This window comes from Phoca vitulina, unplaced genomic scaffold (genome assembly GCF_004348235.1).
Source record: "Phoca vitulina isolate PV1807 unplaced genomic scaffold, GSC_HSeal_1.0 scaffold18, whole genome shotgun sequence".
NCBI lineage: Eukaryota > Metazoa > Chordata > Mammalia > Carnivora > Phocidae > Phoca > Phoca vitulina.
Genome location: NW_022589721.1, coordinates 26,472,324 through 26,484,750, shown reverse-complemented (window position 1 = coordinate 26,484,750; position 12,427 = coordinate 26,472,324). Strand labels below are relative to the sequence as shown.

General features: G+C 49.3%; 2 protein-coding genes across 2 annotated transcripts in view; one reads left to right on the top strand and one right to left on the bottom strand.

The window, feature by feature from the left end:
• The window catches only part of TG (thyroglobulin), a 237,253-nt gene that overhangs the window by 47,387 nt on the left and 177,439 nt on the right, over positions 1-12,427 (bottom strand). The gene's annotated exons all lie outside the window — the stretch shown is intronic.
• Positions 1-12,427, top strand: part of SLA (Src like adaptor) — a 62,705-nt gene that overhangs the window by 19,026 nt on the left and 31,252 nt on the right. The window contains exon 2 of the mRNA XM_032415806.1: positions 9,113-9,378. The gene's annotated coding sequence lies outside the window, so the exon portion shown is untranslated. The remainder of the gene's footprint in view (positions 1-9,112; positions 9,379-12,427) is intronic.

Sequence of the window (12,427 nt, the reverse complement as noted above, 5' to 3'; positions counted from 1 at the left end):
GCATGGCGTGTGCACGCGGTCTGAGGTTCTGGTGGGTACGTGTGGCCTCGAGGGTGCAGGAGAGGAACTGGCTGACTCTTGTGCCCGAGGGGGGTCAGGATGGCCCCCCAGAGGACAGTGCACAAGGGCCGGGGCCTGGGCTGCCTGGGGGGGTCAGAGCAGAGTCCTCGTGCCTGAGCCTCACACACCAACCCTCCCCAGCTAGGCCTGGTGTGTTCACACGGGCTAAGCCTTAGTCACTGTGGTGGCTCCTTCCTTAGCTTGTATTAGCCCCAGCAGGGCGTGAGGTGTGAGCCCAGCCCCCACCCTGCACAGAGGACAGCCCTGACAGTCCCTGGCCCGTAATTCGAGGAGACTGTCTCCCCAAACTTTCCAAACAGACACTCCTAGGGGATGCTTACAAAGGTTCCATGACTCTATGAACTAAATCGGTATGCATCATTTTCAACACCATCATCTTTAAATGTGCCAGGTGGAAACAGATATAAATTATTATAGTCATAGAAAAAATGGACAGAGCATGGGCATTGGGATTGGAGAAATCTTATTGGATCTTGAGCTGACAACTTGGCAAGTGGCTTTACTCTCTGGGTCTCAGTTTTCCCATCTATAAAATGGGTCTATTATGTCTCAAGGTGGGGTATCAAGAGCATGGGCTATGGGGCCCATCAGTCCAGGTTCAAGTCCAGTAATCTTTCCCACCCACTGTGTGTCCTTAGAAAAGTGATTTAAGTTTCCTGTGCCTCAGTGTCCTCGATGAAGGATGAGGATAAGAAGAGTATTCACCTCGTTCATTTGTTGAGGTGAATTCAGGAGACAACAGGGAAAGTGCGTGTATGCATTAGGTTTTTAATAAGTAGAAGCAATCATTAAAAGCATAATCGGTATTTCAAAGAGTTCTTCCCCAAATGAAATCAACTAAAGCACCAGGCAGAGCTCAGTTCTTACTGTTTATAATATTACTGCTACTCAAACTAGAACAAGAAATAGTGAAATATGCTCCAGTCGAAAGAAGGCTTGCGGGGTTGAATTTTGTTCTGGCCAAGGATATTTTAAGCCACTGAGCCTGTCTGTCCCTCCCCGTCCCCCTCGGCTGCTGCCCGCCGCTGGTGTGATTAGTTCTGGCTCAGCGGGCGACAGAGTAGACACTGGCTGGCAATCTCACACACGTCCAGCCACTTCTGAATGCCTGACACCATTTCAAGATCACATCACAGCCGGTTCTGAGCTTGCTCTCCTTAGGATACCAGCGGCAGGACCTCGTCATGAGTACAAAAGCGCATGTTCCAGAAGCTAGGGCATCACAGAATGAAAGCTCGGGAGGGGACGCCAGCGAAAGCCATCATCGTTCTGTCACGGATCTTAACCCCGTTTTGTGCTATTCAAGCACGTTTAGAGGTGCCTGGGCCACTGTCTTTATTTTTATGTTTTAGGAGATGAAAAAGCCAGAGCAGAGCGCTCAGGAGACCTGATTCGGTTCACATCGGGAAGCTGATCACAGAGGCTTTATCACAATGTATCCAGTCAGTTGTCCCCCAGCTGTCCCCCGGCTGTCCCCGGGATGCAGGCTGCTCTGCTGTGGTCAGCTAGGCTATTATCAGGACAATTCCATGTCCATCTTGGAGCACCTTGATATGGTAGCTGCTGCAGAGGATCAGAAAGCGATGAAGGCCTTGAGGAAGTTTGTAATCTATAGGGTTTTTTTGGTTTTTATTTTTGTCTTAAACCTGCTCCGTCCTTCCCTCCCAATCTCCCTCCCTTCCTTCCAGTAATATGTGACGCTCACTAGGGCTGTGAGAAGTGCTAGTGCTAGTGCTAGGTGTCTGTCACTGACAAAAAGATGGCCTCCCAGACCTCATGGAGCTTACAGCTTTTGGAAGTCAGACCAGCAGAGAGATGGGAAAACGGAGGTGTTAGTGAGAGACCCTTGAACAAATTCTCTTCCTGGAGCCTGATGTCACCCAGCGCCACTATGCACTGACTCTTTCTCATGGGAAGACTCATTCTGGTCTTTGTTCTTAAGCGGAGTTCACAAGAACCTCTGCGCCCTTCCCAGAAACTGGACTGTATATTTGCCGCGGGGAAGATAACATGTAGCTTTTCAAAACTCCTCATTGAGATCCCTCTTTGTTTAGCCATGATGCCTGTCTCCTTTGTTTCTGGTAGAGTCGTGGTCACCCAAAGGAAGTGCCCAAGATAATCCATTGGAACACAAAAAGAAAATTCTAGAATGCACTATTTAACTAGTCTTATACTTTAAAAATATTTTTATATTTATAATGTATATCTTAGCAGAGCCATCTGCATATATAATTAATGACTAAATGTGCATATATGGGGGTGCTTCCTTATCAAAACTCTTATTGTCTGGGTGCATAATTGAAAGTTCAGAGATGATTATACTAGACAACAGGAAGAGACCCTTTTCTCAGTGAGCTGAAGAAAGGAGAGTCCAGCTGGGACATCACCATAGGCCCACACTGTCTGCTCTGTTCATAGGAATAAAAATGATCGGCAAATGTTTTGCTTCTGGGACAGCTGCAAGCCATTCTGGCAAGGCTCAGTGACAGACGGATGGCCCTATATCTGCCATCCCTCTTGCCCACCAATGCCATGTGGCATGAGCCAGTCTCTGGCACTGGCCATTTGGATAATCGAAGAACTCCACCTCTGGGCGGAGGACAAGAGCAGAGGGAGACATGGCTTGGCCCCACCTTTTGCAGGGCATGAAGGGAACATGAGCCTTTTGACCAGACTCTGACTCAGTAAGATGAACGTTTCATCAAAGCCCTGGCTGGCCCCAACATGAGACTCATCCCTGATTCTGGCAGATCCTAAAATGAGGGGAAAGCCATTCTAGGTCAGTGGAACAGCAGGAGTAAATTCAGAGGCAAAAGCCAGCAGAGCCTATCCAGGCAACAGGAGAAAGGGGAAGGTGACTAGGAAGGCAGGTTGGGGAGTGAGGACCAGGTGAGGATCTGTACAAGGCCAAAGATGATGGGGGGCCGTGGAAGGCTGGGGCAGAACAGCACTGGGACCGAACCAATTTGAGGAGGGGCAATTATTGGTCAGCCTGTCCCAGCTACAAGAGGGGCAAGGAGATCACAGGAGGCAGGATGACAGATGAGTGGCAAATGCTGAAGTCACTTCCACCTCTAGACAAGATGCAACTGAAGTCATCCCATCATGAAAAACAAAATGAGAAGGCACAAAATGAACATCCTGGCTGGCCCTGCCAAATGTCTCATTTTGATGGACAACTCTCATGTTCAAGGTTGAGCTGAACATCACCCCTCCATCAAGCCTTGGCTTCCCCTGCAAGCACCAGTCATTTCATCTGGTTTCCCTCATCTCTGGAGCCCCCACCATGGTGCCCTGTCATCGTGGTTCATTCCTGGCCCCTGTTTGACTCACAATAAGCTCCTGGGTGGCAGGGCACGTGTCACTGTCACCCCTGTCCCCCTAGAGCTTAGCCTCATGGCTGGCCGGAAGTTAATAGTCATTTAATATAATCATCATTTGAATAAATGAGTGGCTCAGTTAGATCTAGGAAATAAAAGAGGTTGTATATTGTTGCACGAGAGGAAGTTTGTAAGGCAAGCAAAGTTACAAAGACTGAACTTGGAATCCAGTCAGAGAACTTCCTGAGCTCTGAGAAACTCGGTGACCTCTTTATCAACCCTCACGAAGCTGGGAAGAGCTAAGGTCTCCTCCCACCCCGTGGAAAGTGGGGTTAGTGGGTTAGGTTGAGCAATGACCAGAGACAACAACTCCAGTAAATCAACACGTTTGTGCAACTCATCACAGCAGAGTTCAGTGAGAAGAAAGCTTTCACTTTTCTCTCTCCTGAGAACACTGTCGTGTCAAGAGGCCTCTCAAAGAAACACACAGAATCAGATGGCATGTGGGTCCCATGCCTGCTGGAGAATTCAGCCCATCCAGATGGACCACTTATCCATCTTTGGAGATGGCTCCAGAAATAGAAACAACTGCCATCTCTAGAGAAACAAGAGGGTCTGATCTCTCCCAGATGATGTCCGTGATTAGCTTACTGTCTTCCCCAGAGATGAAGAAGTCAGTATTCACAATTTACATGCTTCTGTTCAGAAGGCAGATGCAGGACCTTCATTTATTCATTTAATTAGTGGATAATTATGGGTCATCTCTTTTGGGGTAGGCTCAGGGCGAGGGTCAATGGCCATGTGTTGCACCTGCACCTGCCTTCTCAAGTGCATGCTCCACTTTGAAGGGCAAGGGAGACATTCATGTATGTGCCTTGCACTGTGCTAGGTAGTCTGTACACATTGTCCTGTGGACCCTTGGTCCTCTGAGGGCGACGGGATTAATAACACCTGTGCAAGGTCACACATCTCCCAAATACCTTGAACTCCTTCTCTTACTCTTGACTTCCATATGCATGTGCCCTATTCCTGTGAGCAGTTAATACTCTAAGGAGTGTTCTGAGGAGGGAGCAATCATCTTTGGTTGGGGGAGGTCTGGAAATATGTAAGAACAAGGTGAGCTCTGGGTTGGGTCTTGCACGAGGGAGGGCATCCCACACAGGTAGGGGAAGGGCAGTGTCAAAGTTCATGGTGAAGATGCGGGAGGCTTGTCGGACATGCAGAGGGCCACATAAGGTTCTTGTAGTTCAAGGCCACATCAAGGCCTTGAACGGTGATGTTGCCATGGGAGGGGGGTAGAGAACAAATGTGACGAGCACTGAATGCCAGGAAAAGGGATGATGTTGGTCCTGTGGGAAACAGCAGTCTTCAGCAAGTGCTGGAGGAGGACACAGGGATGGAAAGCTGTGAGGGAAGCACTGGGACATGGGAAGTCCCTCTGGGAGGCAGCATAAGAGTGACAGTGAGCTCACCTCCAGAAGCTATTGAGCAGGACCTGGGTGGTGTTTCTCATCAGCTGGTTAACGTAGAGCAAGCAAGTTAAACCCTAGGAACCTCAGTCTCTTCAGGTGAGGTCTAGACATACAGACTACTTAGGAAGAATAAATAAGGCCTGTAAACAAGAACCGAGTCTCTTTCCTGGCACTCCCAAAACATCAGTTCCCTTCTGGTCCCTGAACACTGCAAGCATTCCCTGCCCTGTGATTTCCCCAACAGCTCTTCCTCCTGATCTTCACATTGGTGTCATTCTGGGTTCATTTCAAAACTCTCTTCCCAGGCGAGAGTTCCCTTTCCTGTCCCCATTCCATCAGGTGCTTTCTGTGCTACTAACTGTTACGTCACTAACTCAGCCCCTAGCACAGCACCTAACACACAGAAGGTGCTCAACAGATATTTGTTGAATGAATGGTTGAATGAATGAATGAGTCACTTACCCAGCTCTGGGAGGGGCATAAACTTGGCCCACAGACAACTTCTAGTTTACATGGGATCTTGAAGGTCATATGGTTTAACCCTTTTAAATACAGAGAATCCTCTTGGCAGTCTGATGGTACAAGCGTATGCTCATGCAACTTCCCTACTAAATGGGCCAACCTACACTTGACCTTCTACACTGAGAGGGAGCTGATTAGTTCCCGAGGTGGCCTTTCTCATCTTCGAACCTTTCATTTATGGGAAAGAAGGAAAAATACGTTTGAGTAGAGCCAGGAGTCTGCTAATCCTGGACCAAGCTGTAAACCTTGGGGCTTACATATCCCACTCTGCCACATGATGCTGAGTCGTCTTAACTTTCTAGGACCTAGGGCCCCTCTGCAACCCAGAGCTGGAGAAACGGGCTTCTTAGTGCTTGGGCTGAGAGGCCTGCCAGTCCCCCAACTGGGGAACGTAACACCTGGCTCCTGACAGTGTTAAGAACATGGTGGAACGTTCCATTTCAGTGAGGTGATGACTGCATCCTCATACTTAAGAGAGCAATCATCAGCCTGTGAGGGCATCTTGCTCATCTGCTTTGGGCCATTAGCCTGGGAACTAATAGCTAGTTAACTGGCAAACTCTTCCAGAAGTTAGGTGCTTTCTACAAAGATGGGCTTGAGCGTCCTTCTGAGCCCTCAAGTGTGGCCTCCTGACACACTGTCACCAGGCCGGAGCTGACCCTATACTTACACTTGAGGCCCTTGGTGGGGGCATCACCTGCCAAGTGTTTTTATGTCTTTGTCTTTTGTGCTGACTCAGAACATCAGTGACCATGAACGCCAATGATCTAATCGGGTCCCGCCATGCCTTACCGCCAGGTGCCCATGTAACCAGGAGTCCACGCCTCTCCGGGCTCCCTCCCTTACGGCATCTTTCTTATATTCCCTTGGGGTTTTGACAGTGTGTCTCTTTCCTCCACTAGATCAGAAATTCCTTGAGGGCAGGGAGGGATGGAGCCCCACTCATGCCGCATCTGATTATTCCCTCCCTGTTCGTGTTCCCAGGACAGGTTGGACATGTAAGAATTTTGCAATTGCCATAAGTTTGCTAAACTGAGCGGCATTTGCAATTCATGAGGGAACATCGCTCAGGTTGCCTTATTCAACGCTCCCATACGTCTGTGGGACAGCTGTAACTCAGTGGTTCTCCGTCAGGGGCACTTTTGCTCCCTAGGGCACATCTGATGACGCCTGCCTAGGACATTTTGGTGGTCACGACTTGGCAGAGCTCAGTGCTACAGGCATCAGGTAAGTAGGGGCTGGATGCTATTGAATATCCTGTAGGGCACAACACAGCTCCCCCTCACTCCGCCCCCGGCCCCCGCCCTCCACCACTAACACACACAGCAGAGAACGGTCTGGCCAGAATATCCACGGGGCCGAGGTTGAGAATCCGTTGCGAAACTGGAAAAAGAGGTCCAAAGTCAGGGTCACTTGTAGAGACTCGCACATAGGCGCTTGCTTGCCCTGGCTTCACCCCTGCTCTTGCTGATAGTGGCCTAGGCCTCCCACCTCCGCACCTCACTGCTTAAGCCACAGCTCAGCTCCCATGCGGCAGAGTTGGTGGTTTTAGGAACATTTTCTCAATCTCCCTCTGTTTCCTGGCAGTTACCCCCCAAAGTGAGAAGGAGATAAAGAAACACCAGAGCCAGGGGAAGTTGACGGCACCTTCCCCCCTTCCATCCCCCCCCCCCCATTCATTTACCCACTAAAACCAGGCAGAGTAAGTACTGCAATCCTGGCCACCAGGGGCTCCAAATTCTGAGCTTCTCCTTCTGCAGCAGCTTCTCCTGTTCGTGGACTGTGTTCTCTAATGGAGACCCCTCTGTGGTCCCCTGTCTGTCTGTTGCCTGCCTCTGCCATCAGACTTGGAGCTTTCCGGACCCCTAAAGTCTGTGCCAAGCCACAAGTTCTTCCTGTGTCTCTGGCCCTGGCTTGTCCCAGGCCGGGTCTCAGCTAACAGCACCTCCACAGCCAGGCCACCCGCCCTGCCACCAGCCACTTGTGGGAAGCAGCCCCCCTCCCAAACCTCTTTTACTCCTCTGTGTGAATATGGGGGGGAAACTCCACTCTGGTGTATTTCTGCCCCTCTGTTCTTCCCCATCTGAATCTTTCTCAGCATTTCCTTTGTGCCTTCCTGGGCTGTTCTGCAGACAGTGGGTATTTTCACAAGTTGCCTAAGGAAGCAACTATCTAGGACCGAGTTCCTTTCAAGTTTAGAAGCGGCCCTGATGTTTTCGATAGATTTGACAAGTGCACTGAGCGAAGTTTCTAAATGACTGTCCCCGGGTGACCGTGTTGATCCTGTCGGGCTGGGGCAGCACGTCACCAGCCCTGGGCACTGGTCCTGGGTCTGTGTTGGGACCGGCTGTGGGATTCGGGGATAGTCACTGGACCCTCTGTTCTGTCGTCTCTGTGAAGTGGGGGGCCAGCCGGGGCTCTCGGAGGGTCATCCCAGCCCTGGCAGGTAATTCACCAGCAGCCCCGCCACCAACAAGCCCTTAGCCCCCATGTGCCTGAGCTTTCCCACACACTATGGAAAGACACATATATTATGAATGGGGACACACATACTATGAATGGGGAGCTATATATTATTATTTTTTTAATGTTAAACCCCTCAGAAAGTTGAAATAGTACAAGGCACATATGCCCTTCACCTGGATTCAGCAAATGTTAGCATTTTGCCACGTTTGCTTTCTGCCTCTCTCGTTGTCTTTTTTTTTTTTAAGATTTTATTTATTTATTTGATAGAGAGAGAGAGTACAAGCAGGGGGAGCAGTAGGGAGAGGGAGAATCAGGCTCCCACTGAGCAAGGAGCCTGATGTGGGACTCAATCCCAGGACCCCAGGATCATGACCTGAGCAGAAGGCAGATGCTTAACCGACTGAGCTACCCAGGTGCCCTCATTGTCTTTTTCTTGATTTATATTTATTTACATTTGTATTTTATAGTTCTTTTTCTTTTAGCGAACCATTTGAAAGTTGCAGACATCGTGACGTTTGACCTCCAAATACATCAGCATGTATCTCCTTGAGAACCAGTGCATTTTCCCACATAACTGCGGTGTCATTATCATGCCCCAAAAGTTAACATTGACACAATATTATCTACAATGTGGTATCTATGTGAATACCCCCCACCTCCATCCCAAGAATGTTCTTTCTAAGTCTTTTCCCTCAGTTCAGGAGCCAGCCAAGCATCACACACTGCACCCAGTCGCCATGTTTCGTTAGTCAATTTTACTCTAGAACCTGTGGGGAAGCTGACTACATTTCATATCCTTCCTAGTTTCTTCTGGCTGTAGCACAGCAGAGGGGTTGCCTGTCTTGCCCCAGAAGGCTGGTGGGCAGCTTCTTTCTGTAGCGGGTTGGATGCCCTACTATTTCCCACCTCTGCTAATTAGACACTGTCTGTGGCAGAGCCCAGGCAGAAGCTCTGCCCCAGAGCCCCTTCGCAGGGACATAAAAAAGCAGTCATAACCAGGAAACTGAGAAAAGACAAGCTGCCGGCCTGAGCCCCAGCCTCCTTGGACCCAGTGAACTCTGAGGATGTGTGAGAGCAGCCTCTCAGCCTCCCCTGCCTTTAAATTAGAGAAAATGGTCCCAGCCTCTGAAAGCCTGAGCATGGCCCAGGCATTTAGAATCAAGCTGCACATATTCCCAAGCGCTTTGTAAAAAACAAAACAAAACAAAACAAAAAAAATTAATAATGCCACGGTCTTCCCTATCCTTACAGAGAGAAGCCTGCTCAGAGTGGTTACTAAAAACAGGAACCTGCCCTTCTGCAAGTCCCGCGCGCCTTCCTCCTTTCTAGCAGAGGAAGTGTGTGGCCGGTTTAGCAACTGCTGTTCTTCTTGATAGCCTGGGTCTCTCTACACCCGCGGAGGCCTGGCAACCCGCTCACTGTGCCGAAGCTGCAGCAGCTGATGGAGAGACGGTGACGGCGCTCCTGGCAGGCCCTTGGCAGCTACTCCCAGGGGAGACCATGCCCAGCTTTTGAAGGTATCAGAGGGGACACGGCAGGGGCTGGGCGGGGAGAAACCTCAGACTCTTAGACCCACAACTGGCACAGCATTGACTTTCTGGGGATAGGAAAGCACTCTGTGAGAGATGAGGCAGGGCAACATCTCGAGTGAGGCCGACACCTAACCCAGCGCCCAGCACATGGCAGCTGTTCAGTGAATATCTGATGCAGAATTACGTATGGCAAGACGGGCTGGGGGTCTTGGACCAGGGGCGCTCCTGCCAGAGGAGATTTGCTAGCTAAGGAGCGATAGCCTGGTGTATAGTAGGCTTTGTACTAAGGGCACCTCCTGCTTGCTCTCAGTCTTCCTAGCTCTATGTCCTTGGGCAAGACGTTTAAACCTCTCCAGGCCTTCATTTTCTCCCCTGTAAAGTGGGAATAAAGGTGCCCAGTTCAGTGCTGGGCAGATGAAATGAGCTAACATATGCAAAGTAGCCAGGCCAGTTTCAAACACATAGTAGTTGTTCAATAAATGCTACCCACAGGGAGTCATGACATCTAAAAGGAGCAAGGGGCCCAGGTAGGCTGACCAATCACAGTAGTGCTTCCAGGAGTTCGGGTGTTTGGATCTTTGGGAAGAAGCCAATGATAACCCATAGTAATAAGCAACAACAAGCAGAGGAGGAGGTATGTGTATGGTGGCAGGGGTAGGATTAAAGGAAAGGCAAATAGGTGAGGTATACAAATTCTGAAAACATAGAAGGTTAGAATTAGAAGAGATTTTGGAGAGCTAGAATTCCCTAAGGAATGTGGCATACTTCACATTCTTTTAGGTGCCAACACATCCAGAGAGCCTAATGTGAGGAAAACGACCTGGGCTTTGGCCTCAGAGTGCCCTAAATTGGGGCCATGCATGTATGTGCAAAGGGATGGTGTCTGCCATGCTGAGTGGCCGGGGAGGGGCACTGCGTGAAGAGTTATTCTCCTGCAGTCCTCAGAACAATCCCACAAGGTTATGATTATTACGTGCTTTTGACAAAGGAGAAAATGAGGCTCAGAGAGGTTGAGTAATTTGCGTAAAGTCACACAGCTGGTGAGAGGCTCTAAGGGCTCCGAGGGCTGAGGTGGGGGAGGGGAGAGTCTCAGCTACAACAAGTGCATGAAGGACAAAAGTGTGTACTAAAGCAGTGCTCTTTATTTTCAGAGAAGTATATCCCATAGTCTGCAAATTGTCATTCTGTGGTTTGCTATGAGACGCTGAGCCACAAACCTATAAATCTGGGGAGGTAAGCCTTAATCAAAGTTCTGGCAAAATCCTTTGCAAACGATTTTCTCCGGTTAGAAGAATGCTATTCAAGAGTGTTTATGTGTCCTGAAAAGTATAAGAAAAATATTAAAAACCTATGACATGGACTGAAATCTATTTAGACTTCTGTGTCTTAAACAGATCTTAGAGTCAGGGCAGCAAGACGGCTTCATGGAAAATCACTGATGTCATTAGCTATACCTGGTCAACATTCTGGGTCAGCCACCAAGGGGCTATGTGACTCTGAACATGCCCCTTTGCCTCTCTGAGTCGTATTTTCCTCCTCATAAAAAGAAGACCTTGTATGTTTGTAAGAAGTTTAAATTAACTACCATATATAGGAGATGCTGAATTCTCAGCAGCAGCTAGTTGATAGCATTCCTAACCCAGACAGGGAGAGGACGCCAGGTTCCCGGGGCATCCCTAGGTAACAGATGGGTAACGGGCAGCGTTACACACAGCGAATCAAATCATACAGCTGTGCAGCAGGACGCTCCCTGATTTTTCTGAATGCTTATTTCTGCTCGTTTCTCCATGTGATATAACTGTAACAGACACGGGTAGGTTTGGATTGCAGCAAATGGAACTCATTTTCCTAAAATGGAAAAAAAAAAATTCCCCCTACTCTTGAGTTTTGGGAGCTGGCAATGTCTTTCCAAGGGGAGGGTGTCTTTTTAAAGACTTAGTAAGTCTCCATTGTGGTAAACCCTAATCGGCTTCGTGCACTCAGAGATGGTGCTGGGTTTTTTTCGGTTTTCATTTGACATTCAGCAAGAATTTATTTCCCCCAGCTCTGACAGAGGCTAGAGCTTAAAATTCCCATTAAGCCTTTCTAGCATGTCAGGCCAGACCATTTGGTTCCTGTCAGCATGCTGAGTGAGGGCCCTGTGAGTACATCTATCCATTCCTCCATCCTTCCCTTTCCTTAATAAATATGCATTGAGGCCATACCATGTGACCGACTTCCTCCCTCTCAGCTCCCCAGGCGTTCTGAAGGAAATCAGTACCCTGGGTCCAAACCACTTCCTCCCATCTGAGAACCACCAAGGGAGGGGGCTTATTTCATTATGGTAACTGGGCTACAGACAGAAACCCTGGGGCCTCGAAGTCTCAGCGGCTCACTTCTGTTGTCAAACAGCTTTGCAAAGTCATACTCCCTCCATGGCACCGTCCAGGCAGCAGGGACCATGGCTGGAGGCCTTGGGGTGTGGCAGGCGGGGCAGGTGCAAGAACATCAGAAGAAAGTGGGAAAAGCACAGCCCGGCTGCCTCCCTGGGCTGTGCCAGGCACTTTACAGACAACACCTTCAGGAACTCAACCAAATGAAGCGAACGCTTAACTAGGTGCCAGGCACCTGCTAGGTAACTTTTTTTTTTTTTTTTCATTGAGCAATATACTAGACAGGCACGGAGTTCTCAGGAAGTTTACAGCTGGGGTGGGGGTGGGTAAGACACACATAAAGAAACAAATGGGTTATGGTGTGTGTCGTGAAGGAAAGAGACAGGGCCCAGAACAGAGAGCAGGGGGACCCGTTTGCTAGTGAAGCTCATTCAGGGTAATTCTCACATTACCCTGGGCAGTAGCCATGCCCTTTCCCAATCTGCAGACTTGCCAGCTACCCCCCTCCGCCCCCAGCCAAGGCCTCCAAGTCACAGGGACAATCGCTTATTTCTTACACCCTCTAAATGCAAACTCCCAGCCGGGAGTGTCAGACTCACTTCTTGATCTAGGCTCTATCAATACACCTCTGGGTCCATCTGCGGAATACCTATGATGTACAT